We start from the raw sequence: 13598 nt of genomic DNA on the forward strand, positions 1-13598 counted from the left end.
ATTTTCTCTTTTGAAGACAACAGATGGGATTTATGATGTAGCTACCATTTTAGAGTACATAATAAAGGGTGAGGATGTCTGTTTTTGTTGAATAATAGATGAATTATGTGTTGCATTCTCAGTGTTGCCTCAAGGGGCGCTGTAGTAAGAATTAGCGCAAATTGTCTTCTCTTTCAGTTGAACTACAGTTGTGGCAGAGCAAAAAAAATGTGAAGAGAATCTTACAGATGAACACATGATAAAGTACATAATAGCACAAGTTAGCCCCATTGGTAGTGATCGTGTTCCGGGGGGGAATTTAACCCTCATTTTAGTTGTGGCCTAAAGTACACGACACCATTTTCAACTAAAAACGTAAAACTTTTTATGCGTTTTGGTTGTTAGTTTACACGACAACAGCGTTTTGGGTGCCTGAAAACGCAAACTTGAACGGGTTTCAAAGTGCAAGTTTTTGAAAACGGTCTCTGTGTAAACAGCAAAAACGCGAATCTCTGAAGACGATGACATCATGCACGTGTGTTACATGTTCAGTCTATAGTGTTTCATCACCATCTAATGGCCTGGTAGCAGAATACAGGGTTTTTAGTCATTTTCGTGGATCCGTGTGATTTGGGATCGTTTTGACAATAGTGTCTTCTGTACGTGGAAAACTTTAAGCATATTGTTGTCGTGTAAACGTACCCATAGTTAAATCATGGCCACGTTGTACTAATTTCTTCCTACATTTTAATTAAGTTAAATCATGTATTATGTACTAATTCATTCCTTTGTTTTAATTAAGTTAAATCGTGGCCACTTTGTAGTAATTAATTATCTTGTTTTACTTGCCTTAATTAAGTCATGGGAACAAATTCTTAATTATTTTGGTAATTATTTCTTTAATTTATATAGCTAGCTATATTAATAAAAATACCAGATTTATGGCACAAGTTATATCTCCCGCTTGATTACTGAGGTTTAACACAGGAACAAAACATGACAGTGCTCTCACATTCATGTGTTAGCCAAGAATTTGTATATTGAATTGAATTGAATTTTTTATTAAAGTGTCTTGCACTTACATGCCCAGCCCAAATAGGCTTAAAAGACACTATTGACATAAAACAAACATAATATAGATAGATGACCATCATACAAAGTACATAGGAAGATGACCATCATACAGAGTACATTACCATCATTTTCACAATATAAACAAACAAAACACTGTCAATTTAGGTCAGGATATAAATTCCTTTGCCTAAGTTTCCACGCCTTTTCCACATATCTAGCCAAACTATAAATTTCATTTTCAAAGAGCCAGCTCAACATATCCCCATCCGTCATCCAAAACAAATCAGGCTTTTTATGTTGAATTCTCTCAAACATACCCATTCTTAAATCATGATATACAGGACAAAAAAACAAAAAATTCCATTCATCCTCAACGACCCTTAAATCACACAAAACACATAATCTGTCCTCTTCTGGGACACCTTTATAGCACCCCACCTCGATCTTCAAAGGCAACACCCCTGCTCTGAGCTGGGCACACAAAGACCTCTGTAATCTGGTTAACCAACATTTGACATAATGCTCTGTGGAGTAATCATTTTTAAAGTGAACATAGCTTCTCAATTTGGGCTTATTTAACACCTGCCATTGCCATTGCTCTTTATAGGAATTAAACAAAAACTGTCTGACTTGAGATATATTACATTGTAAATTATTTGTAAATATATACTGTGCTTTTACTGATGAGAGTATTCCAAGGACCTCCATTGACCAAGGGTAGTTGTGAGCTTTATCCCAATCAAAAACTTTCCGAGTAAGTCTATCTTCAGGTAATCTAATAAGACGATTCCATAATCTTATTACTTCCGCTTTTTGTTTCACCATACAAGGCTCCCAACCCATATCTCCCTCTAGCGCAGCTCTAGTAGTGAACCTGTGCACTCCAAGGAAACACCTCATGGCCCTGCTCTGCAATCTATTACATTCAGGAGCATCTTCGAAGCCCCAAACAAAATAGATCCCACCATACTGTCAAACAGCTGGGTAAATGTTAAAAAACTTATTTCAGGGCAAAGCTTCATCCTATTAATAACGGCTCCCAGGGCCCTCCCTGCAGACTCAGACAAAACCCTTCTGAAAATGTCATATTTTCGTGAAAAAGAAAACCAAGATATTTATAAGTTCTGGAGTACATAAGCTGTGTTTGTCCAAAAAAGAAATCAAATTCACTGCATGACACAGATGGTTTTCTAAAATGGACTACTTGTGTTGTATCCACATTTATAGAAAGTCTCCATTTATTGCACCAATCCTTCATAATGCCCAACATTCTTTGTAGTTTAGTTTCTTCATCTGTGCAAACAACAATATCATCTGCATATAATAAAATGCTGAGGTTAAAGCCATCAATGTCTATACCCAAATTTGCTAACTTTATCTCTTGAGCCAGATCATTCACAAAAAGCGCAAAAAGAGTGGGTGAAAGAACATCTCCCTGCTTGACCCCGAATGGAGTGGGAAACCATCCTGTCCTCATGTCATTAATCTGCACACAGGCCACTGGAGCCTTGTACAGAGCTTTGATGGAATTATACAGGTGACCTGTAATACCAATAGAAAGTAACTTGTATTTCAAAAGATCTCTGTTAACCCAATCAAAAGCTTTTTTTAAATCAACAAAACAAACAAAAGTACTTTTGTTTTCCTGCAACCTTGCTCTAATGACAGATGATAAAACATAAATATGATCAATACATGCTCTGTGTTTTCTAAACCCGTTCTGTTCATCCACCAAAATTCCATTAGTTTCAATATATTCACTGAGTCGGTTGTTAAGAATACCAGAAAACACTTTACATGTTGTACTTAGCAAACTTATTCCTCTATAATTCAAAGGTACTCTTGGGTCAGCCTGTGTGGTCTTTGGAATAGGCTTAATGATCGAACTATACCACACCGAGGGAACAGTCCCACTCTTAAAGCAATATTGGAATAACATGTGCAGAGTATTTAACAGCTTGGGAACCTCATTAGAAAGTTCATCCACACCTACAGCTTTATAAGGTTTGGTTCTATCAATTGCCTTCTGAACTTCTTCTAAGGAAATATCATTGTTTAGCACACTACTAAAATAGGGTGTTTCCAACATAACAGATCCAACTTCAAGTAGATGTTTTAATTTACATATCTCAGCTAGAAATGCATCATTAAACTGATGAGAGCTAGAACAAGTGTACAAGTCTCTGTAATCTTTCTCCCATCTGTCCAATATTTTATCTGTCTCGATTACAGACCCCCCACTTTCTGTGACTATTTCAAGTGGAATTAATTTATTTCTCTTTGGACCAAGCTTGTTTATTTCTTTCCAAAAATGCTGTGGATTAGTATTTTGAAAAATCTTCATTTCAAGAGCTTTACCTCTCCTATAACGCCTTTTATACAGTCTAAGTTTTTTATCAAAATCATATTGACAGGTTTTAAATATATCGTGCAAGTTCTTCCTTAAAACAGGCTCCTTGCATTTTAAATATCTTTTCTCTGCCACACGGAGATTTGACCAAATATTATGTAATTCATTATTCCAAAAAGGTTGTTTAATTCGATACCATTTCATACTCCGGGTTTATTCTTCCATTAACCACACAGCATTTCGACTCTTTAAGGAAATCAATCAAACTTTCCCCATGCTTGTTCAGGCCCGAGTCCAACACCACTCTAGGACTAATATCATCCTCGTCGACATAGTCTCTGTGGTGCGCAACACGACTATTCAGATCCCCACAAATATAAACAGAATCAGCCTCAACCGTAAAAATCAAAGACAACAAGTGTGCATAAAAAAGGTCAGCATTACGGCCCCATGTCGAAGTTTCAGGAGACAAATAACATGAAATCAAAATAAATGAATATTGTGAGCTAGTGTGCTCGAACCGCAAACACAGAATTCCGTCATAAGTCTTGTCCTCAATCGTTACAGAAAAGTTGTCCAAAATAGTTTTTTTGATAAATACACCCACACCCCCAGAGGCTTTGACAGCTCTTTTATGAGCAACACGATTATGTCCAATCCAACTGTATCCATGAAGCTCAGGTATAAGAGCGGACAAATGAGTCTCATTTAATGAAATAATTCCTGGCTCAAACGAAAGAAGCAGTTGCGCTCTTAGCTTACTATTTGCAAGCGTCCATCCATTAACGTTCCAATGAACTAAGGCAATATAATCCGTACTTACAGGCTGGGCATGAAGTCTTCAAACCGAAGGCTGTGGTGTCGATCCCGCCGTACCCCTGGCTTGACCACGCTTTACTAGCCGTCCGTTGTTGGCCAAGTAGTAGTCTTTAGCAGCTGGGATCTCTCTAAGCAGAGTCCTAAGATTGAATTCCATGAGACGCTCAGCGTGTGATTTCGCTGACGAAACATACACCCTTCGGTAACTTTCATTGTCCTTGAGTTTAGGCCGCCGCCGAAGCACAGCCAGCTTCTCCGGCGTTGTCTCGAGTTCCACTCTGATGAGTCCCGGATTTCGCCCTTGCGCCCTCATGCGCTCCACGGCCACAATTTTTGGCACCGGCTCGCAGTCCATTCCCTCGCACAGCAGAGTTTTTACTTTGGCCTCAACATCTTCTCCCTCCGTTTGCGACAGTCCCACAATTACCAACGACACGTCAGGATCAAACTGCTTACCCTTAGCTTTTTTCTCATTCATTTCAGTTTCAATCTGATCCATTCTGGAACAGAGAATTCCCACTTCCAGATCCAATGCGTGTTGCATCTCCTTGACTGCTTTAGCCACCTCGCGCTTGAATGCTTCTTTACTCTCACTAATAAGTTTTTCCATGGACTCACGTAGACTTTCCATTTTGTCATTCATTTGTTTTTCAATTGTAGTCTGCATAGTGTCCATTTTTGCGCTAAGCGCACCTAGTTCATTCATTAAAGCCGCGTGGTCGCTGTCGGCGTCTTTCTTACGGTGTCTAGTACCATCAGCCATCTTGCTCTAGTCTGCCTATCCTATGTATATGTGTTTGCATGTATGTAGTGCGTTTCTGGTCTAAAAATGTGTGCACAAGGCTACGGATAAAATATAGTGACGTTCGTCGCTGTCCTGACTAGTTATTACAGAAACTCTGATTAGCATTGCTAAAAGACTTCAGCACTATCGTGTTACACTTGGTTAGCACACAGTGTAAAGCTAATGCACATTATTAAGTACTCAGAACAAAGTTAAACTCTTCAACTGCATCATGCCAATATGCTACACCACCATTTAACTCAATAGATGTAATGGATGGAGCAGATTAAGCTCTGAACGTAGGAAAAAGATAGCGCCCTGCCAGCAGTTATCTGGCAGGGTTACGATTAAAATGATTTCATGGGTGAAAATGAAGATGCACTCACACACAGGCTTATGGTGCAGTAATGCTGTGGTGCTATAGTTTTACTGTTCTATTTCCTAACTTCTAAGCATTACGCAATGTCCTGAAGGGAACACATTCCACTCGACAGTGTGTCTGGGCACATACATCACGTGCATACTTTATTCTCTCGCTAGCACTCTAACCTGAGGGCTTCATTAGGGAGAAATACCAGTGTACTCTGATTAGCGCGCTAGTTTTGGTGCAGCTACCCGTTATTCAGTTCACTTCACACAAGTCAGAACATGACAACCACAAACAAACACACACTCTTTTTAACAAGCTTTGATTTTTAACAGCACATTGTTGCGCCTTTTCTCTGGAAATTAACTAGAATTCAAGTCAATCTTTCTGTTGAAACACACACAGAGGCTATATTTGGATACAAGCATGATGCTTATGACACAATATACACTGTATACAATATACTGCAATTTTAAAAATACAGCATGTGAAACAGTGCAACAATAAACATGCAAATTAATAAGGTCACGTGACAATGTGTTAATGAAGTTTAATTTAGCGAAGGTGTCTAGTTTGAAAATATGTTATTTTGCATTGTTTTGTGTAAAAATACTTAATGGTTAAGAAAACAAATGTCAAAAGGGACAAGAAAAGTAGATTCTGGACTATATTATGGATATATTAGTTCCAGATTATTCATTAAAAGGAAATAGAAGGTTAAGTGAAGTACATTGTGGGATACAATATTTTGCACAGAAAAAAAGTCTTACATCCTTTTTGGCATATCTATATCTAACTACTGTACTTGAATATCCAATTTTCACTTGTTTTTAACTGGATAGTTAAAAGGGAACAAATACACTTACATAAAGATGCAATCTATGAAAACAAGTATAAGTATCATTATGCAGTGTTGCTTCTCAAGTGAATATATCCTGTTTCAAGGACTTAAGATTGTGTAACTGGAAAATAAGACAATTAATTTTATGACGTCAGTGTGGTGTGTCATTGTTTCCTGAATGACGCAGATCACCTACTGTTGTGACCCCAGGCCACTTTCCAAAAGCCAACTTGGATCTCTTTACGCAACAACACTGGGAACAGAACCGGTGTCACATCAGTAAAACTTGTTCATCAACATATTCGCAGTCAGAAACAGGTTGAAACAGAGATGCACTGGCATCGGAGTCATGACTTTTAAGAAGAAGATTGCATAGGCTTCTTTACGAAAATTTTATTTTAAATTGGGTACTTAACAAAGGACTATTTCCCGACGATATATAGCCACCCTGGATTAGTGTCCTCATAAAAGGCAAACAGACTTTGTTCCTTCAAGTGACCATCATTGTTATCCTTTGTTAAGAGCCTTGTGGAAGGAACCTTCATGGAGGAATTCAGTTGCTCACTTTCATTTGGAACAATCCTTCAAATAGTGTGCTATATTCGCTCAAGCAATCTAGCAAATGAGACGTCGCCTTGGATTCCATTCATGTTTTGGAACTTTTTAATAACTTTAATACTTGATATTGGAGGTTCTAGAGCTATGGTAATAGGATTGCATAGTTCTAATGTGAATGTCATGTAGGATTATCATAAATATGAGTTTCCAATAAAAATTGTCTGTCAATGTCAAATAAATAATTACAAGTTCTTACATGTACAAGCGACCAAAACTGCAGTGGTTTGCAATCTAATTCTATTTAATATGACATTTCATTATATTGTGTATGTGTGTGTGTTTAACAGGTTTCTTGAACACACCCCCAATCTGCCATTGGGCTTACAAATAGATGGCTCCGCCCTAAATTCACACAATTGTATGAGTCTGTTGCTTTCAAACTTTTCGGGAAGCTCAAATTAATTGTTTTGCCTTGTTTTCCTGTTTACTTTGTATATTCAATACAAGTGCATTTTGTCTAACTGCACTGGCAGATTTTTTTTCATTTAAGTATAAACAAGTTAAAAACATGTGAAAAAGCTGTCATTTATGTGTACATTTATATACCAAATACAATCTATGAAAACCAGTCTTAATATCTTATACAGTGTTGCTTCTCAAATTAACTGTTGTCTAAAGTGACAAAATACTTTAACTTTAGTATACTTTAACACATAGCTAACATTTTAAGTTGTTCCTTATTGGCAATAACCAAGTAGTCATTACAGTAATTCTGACAAGAACGCAGCATTGGCACATTGGGATCTAAGTCAAACGATAAATCAAAATTCCATTGAATTATTTCAACCCCGATTTCTTGCCTGAACTAATCCATCCTTTGAAGAAATCTGTCAAATTAAATCCAGCCCCTCACGATAAGACAGACCAAACGCCCTATTTGCCTTTCTGATCTCTGCTGGATTGCTTGTCTTTTTAATATTTACTCTACCGGAGATGAAGACTCGGCCAGAGAAGGCTCAAGACTCTAACTGGTCCAGCTGAGGTTCAAAGGGAACTTCAGTTAAGACCCATAACCCTGTCTCCTCTGATTAGCTAATTGGTGGTCAGAACTGTCTGACTGAATGGACTGCATGGATTGTTAACGTGTAATCTTAATGCCCATATATATAATCTTAATTACTGGTCAGTTAGCTTGTGGAGATATACATGATTTGATGCTAAAAGGCCAGCTCTCGTGACTGGCTAAGTTAAGTCTGACTATCACAATTTAATGTTATTTTGGTGATATTTCAGATGTAGAGCACTGAGTGAAAAGGTGAACGTGATTTCACCAAGTACAACATGTTCCTGGATCAACATTCCCATCAACCAATCAGATTTGAGGTACAAGTTTACTGTTTAGGTCAAAAGTTTAGGCTTACAACCAGGGTTAGGTGCTTCTACACCTATCATTTCCCTCTGATTTTAGGAATACATTATAGGTAGGGTTAAGACTAAATTGTCAGACAAAAATGTTGTTCCAGGATCAACAAACTATGTTGATCCAGGAACATGTCTTACTCTGCAAAACCAGAGTAAGACATGAAGCCGAAACGCCCTTTGTGAGATCTCGCTTCTTGTTGGAGAAGCTTAAATTCTTGCAGGGTTCAATTCAGTTAAAGCTTTTATTTTTGTACATTTCCTGTCATCTCAGTGCAGAGATCGTTCTTCAGAGTGCCACTGAATTCTGTCAGCATCAGCATACCGAATCTCTTCTCCTTCCTTTCATTGGCCTCTTTCCCGGGGTCTCATATCAGAAATAATTGACAGGGACAGAGATAGTAAGAAAAACAGAGAGATAAACAAGAGAAAAGCAGGGTTCCATTGTAATTGACATATCTAAGTTTTGCGATCTGCTGGTTGTTTCCGTTTGGTGCGATTTGTCATGGTGGGAGATATGGTGGCATCTGTGAAAGTGCGAAAAGGAAGGAACAGATGCCAGGAGCAATAGCTATTTAGCTGTTCTAGGCCTTCTTTGTGCCAAAGAACAGAGAAGAAGCTTAACGTGCCATATTCTTAATCTTGTACCTACAGACCAGTTATAAATCACTGAACTTCCTCAGGGAATCTATAATTACGGTTTGCTGACTGTCATAGATCTGATGTTTAGTTGGGGTAATGTTAATATAACATTACAAAAGTTACATTATGTTTTTATTTTACTTTTTAGAAGCAACAAAATTATGTTACCTGTTGATACCATAATGCCTGAGGTAATACTTTTCTATTTATGTAATTTCTTTTCACGATAGACTGAACACGCACACGCATGACGTCACCGTTTTCGCAAATTCACGTTTTTTGTAGCTTACACAGAGATGATAATGGTATCGTTTTCAAAAATGTGCAATTTGAAAAAAGTTTTTAAGTTTGCGTTGTCAGGCCCCCCCTGTTGTTGTGTAAATGAACGGCCAAAACGCATAAAGTGTTCCATTTTTAGTTGAAAACAATGTTGGGTAAACGTCCCCTTAATGAGTATTTCCAGTTAAAATATTTAAAAAATCCATAAAACAAGATACAATTTATAACACTTAAAGTCAAGATACACTCTGAGGTGTTGCTTCTCAAGTAAATGTATGTACTGCAGTAGTTGAGACTGTGGGTTAGGTTCTTTCTGTACGTTTGATCTAACAGGTTCGACTTATATCAAGAGTAAAACATTAATGCTACTTGCATAACAGTTACTTTCTTAAAGAGATTAATTGATTTCTCTCATTCACATAGACCATCCTGCCCTTCAACATTCCAGACAGTGATACACCACAGTCTCTCCTGACCTCACCTGGGACAGTCTATAATGTACCATTGACACACACACACACACACACACACACACACACACACACACACACACACCGAACAGATGATCGACTGTTCTTTCATTCCCTGGCCAGTGAAAGGCATATTGTCTTGTTTTATCAGCTCAAATTCTTGTAAATGCGTGATCCACCTGGTGCTGTCCATACCTCATGAAATGGTACATTGAAACACACTGACAATTAATATATGGACATCTGAAGTTTAAAGAGCTACTATAAATCTTTTCTTAGACACCACGGAATCACAGAAGTGTCCTTCCTTTGGATCTGTGGTATGTTGGTCTCGCTTCTTTTCAGGCTGAGTCAACACTTTTCCCTATCAGAGGTGCCATAAATTCCTGTGTTTGGCAATGCTCCCTTTCATAAAAGTAAGCAATTTAAGTCTTTATTCATTCAACCAGTCCTCCCTTCCAATTATGAAAAAGTTGTCATCCTTGATTCTATGATCCGAGAACACTGATTTAAGAGGTGAGGAAATGGAGAGTAATTTTTGCAAGCCTTGATGATTTAACCTGGAGACCTTTACAGACTTTTAATGTACAACCTCATGTACACAAGATTGCACACAAAAAAAAGATGATAAAAACGTCTCTGGCGTCAGTCGCTAGTGCGCATTTTGAGGCCAGGAGAGTTAGTTTTACACACACAGCTCTTACTAGCTTGACTCTGTTACACAAGTATGCAAATTTACACAATATTTAAATCGCTAATTCAAAGGCAAAATTAAAATACGTGCATTCATAATGCTGCTCTGCTCTCCGCACCCGTTGACACGTACGCATTTTAGTTTCGCTTTCAAATTAGCGCCAATTTGGGGGAGGACTGCTTGAATGGTGAGTTCATTAGCCTATTATTCTTAATGAAAAATACAACAACAAAACAGTACGATGACAAATTCGCATATATAGGTGCTTTTACATTTCGCTTTGACACCATACATTACGCCATCATCTTCAGTTCCTCACTCTCGTGATAAATTAAATCTGACTCCTGCTGCTGATCTGTTCTGCGACTCTTGTTCAGCTCACGATTTATTAAGCAGACACCGTTCAGTTTTTAATTGTAGTGTCTGTTCTCTAACTGAACTAAATGATTTAATTTTATTAAAAAAATAATAATAATCAACGGTGGGGGGCAGTGCCACGCGGTGGGCAAGTGATGTAACCGGTGTTGCTTCTGAACACCGGTAACACCGCCAGCAACGACTATCGTAGCATACACCTAAAAATCACAAAATGTCAAATTTACATCTTGGTCAGGCAAACCCTTTCTGTCTAAGTAGATAATTCATAGTCAGAATAAGCTAGAATAGACTTTACACAGACTAAGCAAAATGACGAATGTGGATGATACATGAAAGCATTGAAATACCCCACAGAAAGATGCACACAAATTTGTGGAGAGCAGTAAACTCTTCCATCTCCAACAGACTCCTCACCAAGCATTTGGGCGGTGAGGCAACAAATCCATTTAGTTAAGAAAACCATTAAATAACTTTCCAAAGGGTTTACTTAACCTAATGGGTTTGTTGCAACTGGACACACTGACCTTTACCTAACAGCCCTGGAGAGAAAGTTTTGCAAGCCAACAAGATTCTACAGTGTTGCTGTGCTCTCCCAGAGTCCACTGTTGAGTGAATTAGATGGCATGCATCCAGACTAAAGCTAAAAGTTTCTTTCTCCTTCAAGCGAAGAGCTTTGCTTCTCAACAACTTTCAGGAAGCCCAATGTAAGTCACCAGGCTAATATAGAACTAATGATTGGAAAGAGCTATCATATTTGTTTGACAGGAAGTACAGTCAAATAGACGTGCCATTTACGTCATTATATACTTTCAAACTCACTGACCTTGATAAATGAGATACAGTATTTACCATATTTTAAAATGCATATATGTGTGCTTATGTGTGTTTAACTGTTTTTACTGCCTGATTTTAAAAGTATGTATACTGTGTTTAATCTGTGAATATGGTCACCACATGGGTGCTGGCACCAGCACCAAACCTTTTCAGACACTCAGCCAGGAACTAGCATGAACGAACCCACATCAGAAACAACAGCTGCACGTCCCGACCATTTCCCCGGAATTTACCACCAAAGCTGCTCTGAGGGTCCATGAGTGTAACATGCAACTACAAATTGAGACCGAAGGAACATGATCACAATTTGTTGACGTTATGCAACGCTTTTGGCTTTGATGACGTATCGGACAAATTATTTACATCAGTAGTTGGCAGGGTTGAGTGTGTGTCTTGCGCACCTTCTTTGGATAGTACTGCACCTCCCTGATTTGTTCCTGCCTTAAAAGGGTCGATTTCATGGAAAAGATGCTCTTTTGTAAAAAGTGGTTGATGGTCTATGCAAACAATCAAATGTGAAGCTGTGCCATAATTTCACTCAAATTAACTAGACTGCCAAAGTCATTTAGATATCATCATACTCGTACAAAATGGCAAATGAGTTCTCTTTAATATTCTCCTAGATAGCGATGAGATGAAATAGTGATCAAATGGAGACTTGTAGACTCTCCCAACCACAGCACAGCAAATGATTTATTTGCTCTCCTAATTAAAGTGAAAATGAAATGCACTGGAAAGCTTCGTTCTGACGCAAATAAACATGTTTCTGCAGAAACACAAGCTCAAAACTACCGAGAGAGAACAGCTGAGTGGGGAGACACGTGGAGACGCACACCTGGGAAGGAGGGATTAACCCATCTCTGAACTCTATGCTGTCTGAACACGCTCTTACAAGCACTCGTGCAAAGGAGCAGGGAAGCAAAACGGCAAGAAAAGTTGGGTGGATTTAGAGCTGTAAATTACAGCGCATTTATAAGTGGCTTGAAATGGTTTTGGATGGTGCATCTGATAGCATATCAACATAAATTAGAAGAAAGAAACTTTAAGGCATAAGCTGATAGCTTGACATTTTTTTATGGTAACCTTCTCGTTCTCTGCAAGTTTGGTATTGTTTGCCTTTAGCAAGAGATAATACAGGATTGTTTCTCTACAAATTGTAGAAATTCTTTCACACAGTGCTGTCGAGAGCAAACTGTCAATGACCTTGCAGGACAGCAGTGAACTACAGCCTGTCGCAAGTATGTTACGTAACAAAGAGCTCTCAGTTTAACGGCCTGTCTCAATAATAGGGTTGACCGAAAACACGTCAGGGCACCATAAAAACAGCGTCCCCTCACTGACAGGAACACAAAATGTCTTGTTTATTCAGTGGTATGTTAACTGTTGTCTTGGCCGCCTTTCAAAACAGCTTGCCTGTTGTAGATTAACAGTTTTACAGACGCGATGGTGTCCAGTGATGTCCATATGGTGAATATTTACCTCCCTGTGAGTACTCCATTCCTGCCCTGACACTTGTGTTAGGAGTTAAGTCTTTCTTTAAGCCTTGGCAAACAGCTGAAATGACTCAGATGTTAAACTGGCGTTAACGGTTAATCCCATTCCCTCCCGTCGCGTTTTGGTCTGTCGAGGGCGGTATTACAGGTCAGAAGTCGCAGTGTTAAACCTCCCGATTCACAAAATCTCAGACTTGAGTAATGTGCTAAAGCTGAAAATATGTGGAATTATGAGACTACAACAACCAGCGGCATTTTAAACTTCAGTCTGTCTATCATTAATTCTGTCATTTTGTCTCTCTTACTTTATGTCTGTCTATCTATCTATACCATTCTGTCCGTCTGTCTGTCTCATTTTGTCTGTATCTTTCTCTCATTCTGTCTTTATCTATCTATCTATCTATACCATTCTGTCCATCTGTCTGTCTCATTTTCTATCTATCTATCTATCTATCTATCTATCTATCTATCTATCTATCTATCTATCTATCTATCTATGTCTGTCTATACCTTTGTCTATACCATTCTATCTATCTATCTATCTATCTATCTATCTATCTATCTATCTATCTATCTATCTATCTATGTCTGTCTGTCTGTCTGTCTATACCTTTGTC

Source organism: Abramis brama, assembly GCF_963993115.1.
Source record: "Abramis brama genome assembly, chromosome: 6".
NCBI classification, from domain to species: Eukaryota; Metazoa; Chordata; class Actinopteri; order Cypriniformes; family Leuciscidae; genus Abramis; species Abramis brama.